Below are 11,084 nucleotides of genomic sequence, written 5' to 3'. Positions count from 1 at the left end.
ACAGAGGATTTTGGTCATCAAAGTCTTCTAAATAACCAAAGAATTTATAAGCTTTAAATTAGTCATTCTCTCACCTTAGTTGAAAATAACCTTTCAAATATGCCTTTTTCATATTTAAAATTTCTAATTATTTTTGTCGAGAAACTCGTTAGGGATCCTTTAACCATTTTTACTACTGGATATTTCAAAGAATAGAAAACAATAAAATTATCAATTATTATTCAACCAATTGAGAATTAATTATTAAAGATATTGGAATTTTACTCTTAGATGTAGAGTATGAAACAAACATATAAAATGTGTGTACTTTTATTCACTTATTTTATGAATAGTGTAGTAAATACTTTATAAACTATTTCTTATTATTGATTTTTTTTCGTATCTTATTATTATCTCTTTCACTTTGTAATATAGAATCCATCGTCTCATAGGTCAAGTAAACAAAACTTATCTTGTGTCCGTCACTATTAACTTCCATTAATTTGATCTATAAATTTAAAATGTACTTATATCATTCCTCTATCAATTATCTAACATCTGTCTTTGACGCACTTTGTTTTTCTAATATTATCATCTCGATAACAAGATCATTTTTATTGATCATCATTATCGTAATTGCCATTTTATTTATTTTAATTATCCAACATTACTATAACCGAGGACAAAATGAGTTTTGCTATTGCAAATTATTTTGAAAAATTATTGAATAAAAAGTCTCATATAAATTCATATTGAAATTTCTTATTAAAATTATATCAGCTGCAATCATGTGATCAAATGACATTCGTTTAAGTTATTTTCATTTGGACTTAACATTTTTAGTTGCCACAAAAATTATTAGAGAATAATATAATAATTGCACAATAACATTGGTATCTAGAAATATGAGGTATGTTTGCTCACATGTAGTCTGTTGCCTATCACAACTGGTGTAATATCTAATGAGTGAATGATATTTGAAGGTCTAACCATCATAATTACATTTCCTGATCAAATTAGAAATAAATAATTTATTTTAATAATGCTTTCATAATTGACAGTTTTAATGAATATGAATGTTCTCTTTTAAAGTTAAAAATTAAAATGGTTTTCTTTAAGGGTCCAGTCTACCAATCACAAATCAAACTCTTCTCCTTCTATATTGTTTTATCATTCAAATAATTTCTCAATGTTCCCTTTCCTTTGGTTATAATTTTATCTAATGATATTGTTGCTGATGGTATATAACCTATAAGATTGTTATTGTAAGCAAAAGTAATGCATTTTTGCAATGAAAATTTTTTATAAGATAAAAAGTTCAGCTGAATAAAACATTCTTGCATTCTCTATCTATTGTTTCTTTTATTGCAAATTTAAATATTTATCTGAAGAATTATCTGCAAACATATTTTCTTTCTTAAATTTAATATTCTTCATTCTAAATGATCCTTAATGATAATAATATCATCTGTTGAATAGAAGATGAGAAAATGATATGAATGAGTACTTTGACAGTAATATTTTTATGAAGAGCTTTTCTAATCATTTACTCTATTTATTAATTTTTTTATATCAGTCATTGGAAAAACAATTTTGAAAAAATTTTAATTATAATACCATATTCTTATAAATAATCTTTATCTAGATGTAATGATCCTTTATATGTACATTACATAATGTATTTGAATGAAATATTGCCTAACTCTTCTTTATAACATTTTCTTAATTTTTTATATGACTCTACGAAATTTTATCTTCAATGGTCGACTTATTGAATATCACTATTCCTAATTCTGCCACCACTCAGCTCATTATTCTAAAAACAAATCGAAGGATCTACACTAATAAGTGCTCAAATATAGTGTTCTAAATGCAATGCAAAATTTTAGTAGTTAATAGCTTAGATAAAGTACAACTAGATTTTTAAAAATATGAGTAAACAATAAGATAAGTAAATCTGAATGATTTAAGTAAAAAATTAATATCAAACTACAAGAAGCACAACACAACTAGAAAAACTTCAAGATCTAGGAATTGAATTATAGTTCAGACATCGCATTGTTACATCCATTCTACTTAAGAAGAAGAACTTTTAGCTCCACTAAATTAATTCTTGTAATTGCCAACATAGATTGATTCTAAGGAGATATATGAGCATGTATAATGCTTCGTTAACTGATCGTCTTTTCATTTACTTGCTGAGTTAACTTATTGATAAAAATGTCATACTTACCTTTAACATTAAAAAACCCTTGCAGTTAAGCTAGAGATTTTTTTAGAAAATAATAATTATGTATATTGGGCAAGTGCTTGAATGTCTTATCTTTATTATTCATAAAATTTTGTTGATGGGCAAGTGCCCATAACATCAGTATAATACAGGTGAGTACCATGCAATGTTTGCTAACGTCTATGAGCTAGATTGAACACTTAAATAATTAAAAACTATAGATGCATATATAATTAACAAGATAAGCAGTAAGAACAAAATTTTTGTTTTATTTCTCAAAATTATTACATGTAAAATGGCTCCTTGGCCAAAAAAGAAAGAAAATTACAAAATAATGAAAAAATTACAAACGATGGGTGAGTGCAACTCAATTACAAATGCACTTGCACCATCACTCTCTTCATCTCATTGATCCTTAAAAAACTGAAGGTTGTGAACCATGGAGCAATTGTCCTTTGAGGTGAGTTCTTCAAGCTGTTCTTTGATCCCTGAACGAAACCGCTTGCCTAAGATTTCATCGTAATCACTGCTATGAAGAAATTCCACTGTGAAGCTAAATGTCCCACTTGTCCTCAGCGCCTTATGCTTAGCAACAATTTGGCAAGCTCGCCCTCAGCCCGTTCCTTTGCCTCTTGTGCTGATTTCCAATTGACTTCTTTTCCAAATTGCCTTGAAACTGCTCCTACTTGGCGAGTTTGGCCCCCAGTGCACTGGCCCTTCTTCCAATGGAGATTGTTGGAGAGTTGTTCTTCCTCTCGAATTGAAGAACATTGTATCTTGCTTTGGTTTTGATCATCTACTAAGGGAATACAATTGTTTGCTATTGTTTTTTCAAAGTTTTCTCTCTTTTCTCTCAGCTTTTTCCATTATTGGTGGCTGTTTTCTATTGAAAACAGTGAAATATTAGTGAATTAGCGAAGATCCGATAGGAATCGCTTGGAATATTCAAGTGGTACCTATCAGAAGTCAATTGGGAAATCAGCACAAGAGGCAAAGGAACGGGCTGAGGCGGAGCTTGCCAAAATTGTTGCTAAGATCAAGGCGGCTGAGGACAAGTGGGACATCTTCTTCATTAGCAGTGATTACGATGAAATCTTAGGCAAGCGGTTTCGTTCAGGGATCAAGAACAGCTTGAAGAAGCTCACCTCAAAGGACAAATTTGCTCCATGGTTCCACAACCCTTCAGTTTCTTTAAGGAATTCAATGAGACTGAAGAGAGTGATGGTGCAAGTGCATTTGGTAATTGAGTTGCACTCACCCATCGTTTGTAATTTTTTCATTATTTTGTAATTTTCTTTTCTTTTTTGGCCAAGGGGCCAATTGTACATGTAATAATTTTGAGAAAACAAATATTTTGTTCTTACTGCTTATCTTGTTTTAATTATATGCATCTATAGTTTTTAAAATTATTTAAGTGTTCAACTAGCTCATAGACGTTAGCAACATGCATGGGTACTCACCTGTATTAATACTGATGTGCTAGGGCACTTGCCCATCAACAAATTTTTTATGAATAATAAAGATAAGACATTCAAGGCACTTGCCCACATAATAACATATTATATTTTCTAAAAAATTCTCTAAGTCTTAACTCGCAAGGGTTTAATGTTAAAGGTAAGTTGACAATTTTATCAATAAGTTAACTCAGCAAGTAATGAAAAGACGATCAAAGTTAACGAAGCATTATACATGCAATCATATTCTCCTTAGAATCCAATCTATGTTGGCAATTACAAGAATTAATTTAGTGGAGCTAAAAAGTTCTTTCTTCTTAAGTAGATGGATGTAAACAATGCATATGTCTGACACTTAATTCAAATTCCTAGCATCTTGAAGTTTTTCTAGTATGTGTTGTGCTTCCTTGCTAGTTTGATATTCATTTCTTTACTTAAATCATTCAGATTTACTTATCTTATTGTTTTACTCATATTTTTAAAAATCTAGTTGTACCTTTATCTAAATCTATTAACTATTAAAATTTTGCATTGCATTTAGAACACTAATATTTGAGCCTACTATTAGTGTAGATCCTTCGATTTGTTTTTAGAATAATGAGCTCTAGTGGTGGCAGAATTAGAAATAGTGATAATTCAATAGAGCTCGACATTGAAGATAAAAACATTCGTAGAGTCATATAACAAAATTAAGAAAATGTTATAAAGATAGTAGCAATATTTCATTCAAATACAATTACTGTAATGCTACATATAAAGGATCATACTCTAGAGTTAAAGATTATTTATTAAGAATCATAGGTTATACGATTAAAATTTTTTCAAAAAGATGTTTTTCACAATTGACTGAATTATAAAAAAAATTAATAAATATGAGTAAATGATTAGAAAAGCTCTTCATAAAAAAATATTATTGTCAAGTACTCATTCATATCATTTCTCATCTTCTATTCAAACAGATGATATTATTATCATTAAAGGATCATTTAGAATGAAAGAATATAAATTTAAGAAAAGAAAATATGTTGCAGATAATTCTTCAAATAAATATTTAATTTGCAAATAAAAGAACAAATAGATAGAGAAATAGCAAGAATGTTTTATTCAGCTGACCTTTCTTTCAATCTTATAAAAAATTCTCATTGCAAAGATATATTCACTTTTGCTTACAATAACAATCTTATAGGTTATATACCATCAGCATACAATATCATTAGATAAAAATTATAACAAAGGAAAAGGGCAAACATTGAGAAATTATTTGAAATGAATAAAAACAATATAGAAGGAGAAAAGAGTTTGATTTGTGATTGGTAGACTGACCCTTAAAGAAAACCATTTATTAATTTATTAACTTTAAAAGAGAACTATTCAATATTTATTAAAACTGTCAATTATGAAAAGCATTATAAAAATAAATTATTTATTTCTAATTTGATCAAATATGTAATTATGATGGTTAGACCTTCAAATATCATTCACGTCATTATAGATAATACACCAGTTTGTAGAGCAACAGACCTACATGTGAAGCAAACATATCCTCATATTTCTAGATACCATGTATTGTGCATATTATTAATATTATTCTAAATAATTATTGTGCAACTAAAAATGTTAAGTCAAATGAAATAACTTAAAACGAATGTCATTTGATCACATTGATTGCAGCTGATATAATTTTAATAAGAAATTTCATAATGAATTTATATGAGACTTTTTCTATTCAATAATTTTTCAAATTTGATGAAATTTGCAATAGCTAAAACTCATTTTGTCTCGGTTATAGTAATGTTGAGAATATTAAAATAAATCAAAAATGCAGTTCAATATATGATGATCAATAAAAAATGATCTTGTTATCGAGATGATAATATTAGAAAAACAAAGTGCGTCAAAGAACAGATGTTAGATAATTGATAGAGGAATGATATAAGTACATTTTAAATTTTATAGATCAAATTAATGAGATGTTAATAGTGACGGACACAGATAAGTTTTGTTTACATTTGACCTATGAGACGTTGGATTCTATATTAGCCAAAGTGAAAGAGATAATAAATAGATATGAAAAAAAATCACATAGTAAAGATCTAAGTTTTTAAAGTATTATCTACACTAATCTAAAATATAAGTGAATCAAAAGTACCACACATTTATATTGTTTGTTTCATACTCTACATCTAAGGTAAAATTCAACATATCTTTAATAATTAATTCTCAATTTGGTTGAATAATATTCTCAATTTGGTTGAATAATAATTGTATAATTTTATTTGTTTCTATTCTTTGAAGATATTCCAGTAAAAAATGGCTTTAAGAGGATCCTCAACGAGTTTCTCGACAAAATAATTAGAAATTTTAAATATGAAAAAGGCATATTTGAAATGTTATTTCTCAAATAAGGTGAGAAGAATGACTAATTTAAAGCTTACTAAATTCTTTGGTTATTTAGAAGACTTTGATGACCAAGAATCTCTGTGTGAGAATGAATACAAAAATATAATAGTTGATTCAATGAGCTTCAACACCTCTACTTCAAACAATCGACACAAAATATTTTGGTCAGGCTTCATTCTCCTCTTATTGTAAGAGAATTAGAGCACATACTCCTTCATTCAATTGATAAAGAGGAACAAAATTATTCCACAAATGGGTTGAATATTTAATCTATGTGCATACAAATTTTCATCTGCTATCAAGAAAGACTCCAAATTATATGAAGAGAGATAACAAGATTTGGGATGTTGCTGGAGATGGGTTTAACTCTCTTGATTATATGAAAATATTGGAGAATGCAAAATGTTTCTTTTGATGAGCTAGAATTGCAAGCAATGATATTTAAAGACAATGATATTAAAGGCCAAAGGCAAATCCCTAAAAGTTAATCTTGTAATTTCTTTTATTGAATAGTTGATGCTTCGTCTAATACTAGATAGTTTATGTTTATATTTTTTATGTTATAATAGACATTATATACTTAGTTTTTCATATTATAAGCTACAAATTAATTATAATATTGTTTAATTATTTATTTGTTATTCTTAAAATTATGTATTCATTATTTTCTTAATTTTGATGCATGATTTAAAAATTATAATGTCGTATCTGCGTGATACGTCTTATAGTTCAATAACTAATGAGAGTCGTATCGATGTTGTATCGTGTCTGTGTCGACATATCCATATATTTTAGAATAGTATAAATAATACTCTAGACATTTCAATCTTTATTATGTGACTTTCTTTCATATTTATATGTTATTTCTTTCATTTTAGCTAATATAAAATTCTACATCTCATAAATCAAATATAAATAAGACTTATCTATGTTTTTCACCCTTAGCATATTATTAATTAGAACAGTAAAATTTAAAATGTATTAAATATTATTCCACTATAAATTATCAAATATATTTTCTTTTACACATATTGTCTTTCCAATATTATCCTCTCAATAATAAGATTACTTCTTACTAATCATCATAGGTTGAAGTGTATTTTTTTTATTTGAATCTTCTCAACATTATTGTAACTGATGCAAAATAAATTTCAGCTACTGCAAGCTTTTTCAAATTTAAAAAATCATTGAACATAAAATCTCATAAAGTAATTCATTATAAAATTTCTTATTAAAATTTTGCAATCATTGTACTCCAATGGCATTCATTATAAGTGATTTTATTTGTCTCAGTATTTTTAGCTACACAAATATTTTTTAAATAAAGATTGAGACTGTAAACAACACATAGTGTCCAAAAAATATAATGATATATTTGCTTCACAAGTAGGTTTGTTGCTTCACAAATTGGTTCATTATCAATAATGATGTGAATGATATTTAAAAGTCTAATCATAATGATTACATCTTTGCTCAAATTATAAATAAAGAATTTCTCTTTAGACTGCTCTTCATAATTGATAACTTTAATAAACCTTAAATAATTATCTGTTAAAGTTATGAAATTGATAAAATAGTCTTCTTTGAGGGTTAATCCATCCATCAAAATCAACTAACTCTTTTCTCCTTTTATATTTCTTTGGTGGTTCAATAACATCTCAATGTTTGTCCTCTCCTTTTATAACTTTGATCTAATGATATTGTACCCTGATAATATGTAACATGCAATATTATTATTGTAGGTAAAAGTGGATGCATTCTTGTAATAAAGATTTTTTATAAGATTGAAAGAAATACTAACTGAATAAAATATTCTAATATTTCTCGATCTTGTTGTTCTCTCATATACAAATTAAATGTTTCTCTAAAGTACTATCTACAATAAAAAAAAATATCTTAAGTTCATATCCCTCCATTCTAAATGATTATTTAATGATAGTAACATCATCAGTTCAAGCAAAAAAAGAGAAATGATATGAAGCACGAATACTTGATAGTGATATCTTTTTATGAAGAGCTCTTTGAATCCTTTACTCAGCTTTACTGACTTTATTTTGCAATTCTGTCAACTATGAAGAAGTTATTTTTGATAAATTTTAATTATATGACCAATAAATTCTTAACAAATGAGTTTTAACTCTAGAGCATGATCCATTATAAGTAGCGTTACAGTAATTGTATTTGAATGCAATATTAGCATCACATTCATAATATTTTCCTAATTTTATTATATGACCCCACAAAAGTTCATTTTTTTTAATGTCGGGCTATGTTGAATCATCACCACTCTTAATTCCGTCACCATTAGAACTCATTATCCTAGTAATGAATCAAAGAATCGGCGTAAATAATAGGCTCAAATATTAATGCTCTAAATACAATACAAAATCTAAATAATCAAAAGCTTTAGATAATGATACAATTAGATTTTTAAAAATATGAGTGCAATAATAATCTAAGCAACTCTGGATGATTTAAATGAGAAATGAATATCAAACTAGTATTATATGGTTAGGAGGAAACACAACCCAAACCAAGTTAATATTAATTATTAAATAATGTAGATAAAATATGCTGAACAAAAATAACAAAATAAATCAGTCCCCATACAAGACCAATAACATAACTTCCCTCAAAAGTAATACACCAAACTCAAAAAATTAAGCATCAAGTATACTAAAATGAAATTTATGGAAGTCAATTCTCTCCCCATTTACATGCCTCAAAATACTTAAGATCTCATCATAATAAAACTAATAAATCAAAACAAAAAAATTATTTTATTCAATTCAGAACTCCCAATTTATATATCTGAGAATAAGTGCTTCTAATTTTAAAATCTGAGCTAATAGATATAATTGGTGCAAAAGTCAGCTCAATTTGATTGCATATTCATAAAATTCAAATCTTTCACAATATCATTTCCAACAATAATCAGTCATATCCAAAGGCTTTTTAATTTATTTGGAAATTCATATTTCACTGCATCATCCAATTGTCAAATTGAATTCCATGACTGAATGTTCCAAACCTCCTACTAAGGTCCAATAGATGGAGCAAGAATAGAATCAGGCAAGCCCCACGTGATCACAACTTCAGTATAGAAAATAATGCTAAAAATCACAAGGCAGGCCTATCCAACAGATGGAGGAAGAAAAACATCAGGCAGGTCTATCCAATGTGAAATCAATAAAAGCTTTCAGTGAAAATGCACATGCACTATAGATTTCATTCATTTCCTAAGGCTGATTTAGCTATTTAAATAATTGGCTTATTCATCAACTTGCCAAAAGTCACCTTTTACTGTTTAGGATTTACTATAAATAACGAGTAGGATTCAAATAAGCAAGAAAGGAAAGGCATTCTCACCTCAGAAATTTTTCTTGAGCAAGAAGAAGAACAAGCTAAACCCCTTCGCTGGAACTGGAGCCAAGCAGGAGTCGGTCTCGTTTTAGTTAATGCAAGAAAGGGGGAAATTTAAACATAGTTCTTGAGGGAGAACAAGTGAAGATAGCATGAGAGATAAGAAAAGGATGAAAACACCTGAAGAAATTTTCGGCTTTCGGCACTGCGGGAAACGGCGGCGGAGCAAAAATCGAAAACCTAAGGGGCTATTTGGATACCGGATTTATGCAGGATTTAAGCAGTATTTATGCTAAATCCTGCCAAACAGGATTTAGGGAACTGTTAAATCTCACAACGAGTTAAATCCTCCGTTTCCCTCTTTTTGCCGTAAATCCCGGATTTACTAATTCAGCGGATTGACGGGATTTGGCCAAAGAAGCGCGAGAAAGGAAGAAATATGGCTACCTTCGCAACGAGCAAGCTCCCGTCGTCGTCGTCGTTACTTCCGATCCAACAGAAGAACGGCGAGGAGGTGTGACTTCGGATCCCACAGTAAGGAACGTTGTCGAAGGATACGACGAAGTTACTTAGCGACTCGTTCAAAACTCCCTTTCACGCGAAGCTGGCGAAGACGAAGCGCATCGACAGCCGGAGAAGAGGAAACTGGAAAAGCAAACCCCAGCGAAGCTGCGTTTAAATCTTAGATTACATTGTCAAACGATTCCACGAGATTTAATAAGATTTATTACTTATATTGCCAAATAATTTTTTAGGATTTAACTTTAGCAGAATTTAATAAATTTCGATAGGATTTACTAAATCCTAAGTTAAATAATACTTGTTGCCAAACCGCCTCTAAGAGATTGTCTCACAAATCACACTTTCGCTCGAACCACGCAGCATAGCGAAGCGAAGGAGAAATCCAAACGACCTCCGCTTTCGAGCCGCTCGACGAGCTCATGGCTCAACCACCGTAGAGCTCAAGCTCAAACTTGAGCTTGATTATTTAACAACTACTGAAATTTACTCGAGCTCGATTGTTTCACAAGTACTGAATTTTGTTTGAGCTCTCGAAGTTCAATAGCTCAGCACATGAGCTCTATCGAGTCGAACTGCGAGATTCTTCATCATGCCACAAATATTCTTAAAGCATTAGGGAAATTTAATTTGTTAGATCATTAGCTATTGTAATAAGTTGATAAGAATTGGCAAATTGCTCAATGATGGGCATACTCTCTAATCCAATGTGTGTATAGCCTCCATAGACTCATCATGCCTGTCAATTGCACCAAGGCTCATTGTAAGCAAATAGAGGTTATGGGGCATTATGTAGCTATTTATTATGATGAGTACATATCATTATTAATCACAATAGACCAATTCTTTGTCAAGTTACTAGCCACATGGATGGCTCGTTTCTCTTCCTAAAGTGAGATATTTGCAAATGGGTGACCACCTAATGTCTTAGGAGAAGCATCTCTTATTGGCTCTTGTAATACCTTGCGAGAATTAAAAAGATTGTGAAGTGGTTGCTAGAGATTTAACACTCAATGCATAAGAGGGCATCACTCATTGGTGATATGTGTGCATATGGGTTCATCTTCATCATTGTTCTCTAGTATTTTGTCAACATAAGACTATGATGGCTATGTTATAATTCTACTAAGGCTTCGATT

General features: G+C 29.4%; 1 protein-coding gene across 7 annotated transcripts in view; it reads right to left on the bottom strand.

Annotated features, from left to right (window-relative positions):
* Positions 1-10,094, bottom strand: part of LOC110092609 (50S ribosomal protein L19, chloroplastic) — a 35,946-nt gene extending 25,852 nt beyond the window's left edge. For 5 of the 7 annotated variants that reach the window (XR_003699818.1, XM_020817240.2, XM_020817247.2 and 2 more), the window contains exon 1: positions 9,874-10,094. The gene's annotated coding sequence lies outside the window, so the exon portion shown is untranslated. Of the gene's footprint in view, positions 1-9,432; positions 9,487-9,873 lie in introns of all 7 variants that reach the window. The other 2 variants (XM_020817241.2, XM_020817243.2) reach the window with 1 other exon arrangement.
* Between the last annotated feature and the right edge of the window lie 990 nt (positions 10,095-11,084).

Source organism: Dendrobium catenatum, unplaced genomic scaffold, assembly GCF_001605985.2.
Source record: "Dendrobium catenatum unplaced genomic scaffold, ASM160598v2 original_scaffold_211366, whole genome shotgun sequence".
Lineage (NCBI taxonomy): Eukaryota > Viridiplantae > Streptophyta > Magnoliopsida > Asparagales > Orchidaceae > Dendrobium > Dendrobium catenatum.
Note: the sequence above shows the minus strand (reverse complement) of the source record. Positions and strands in the feature narration are given on the sequence as shown.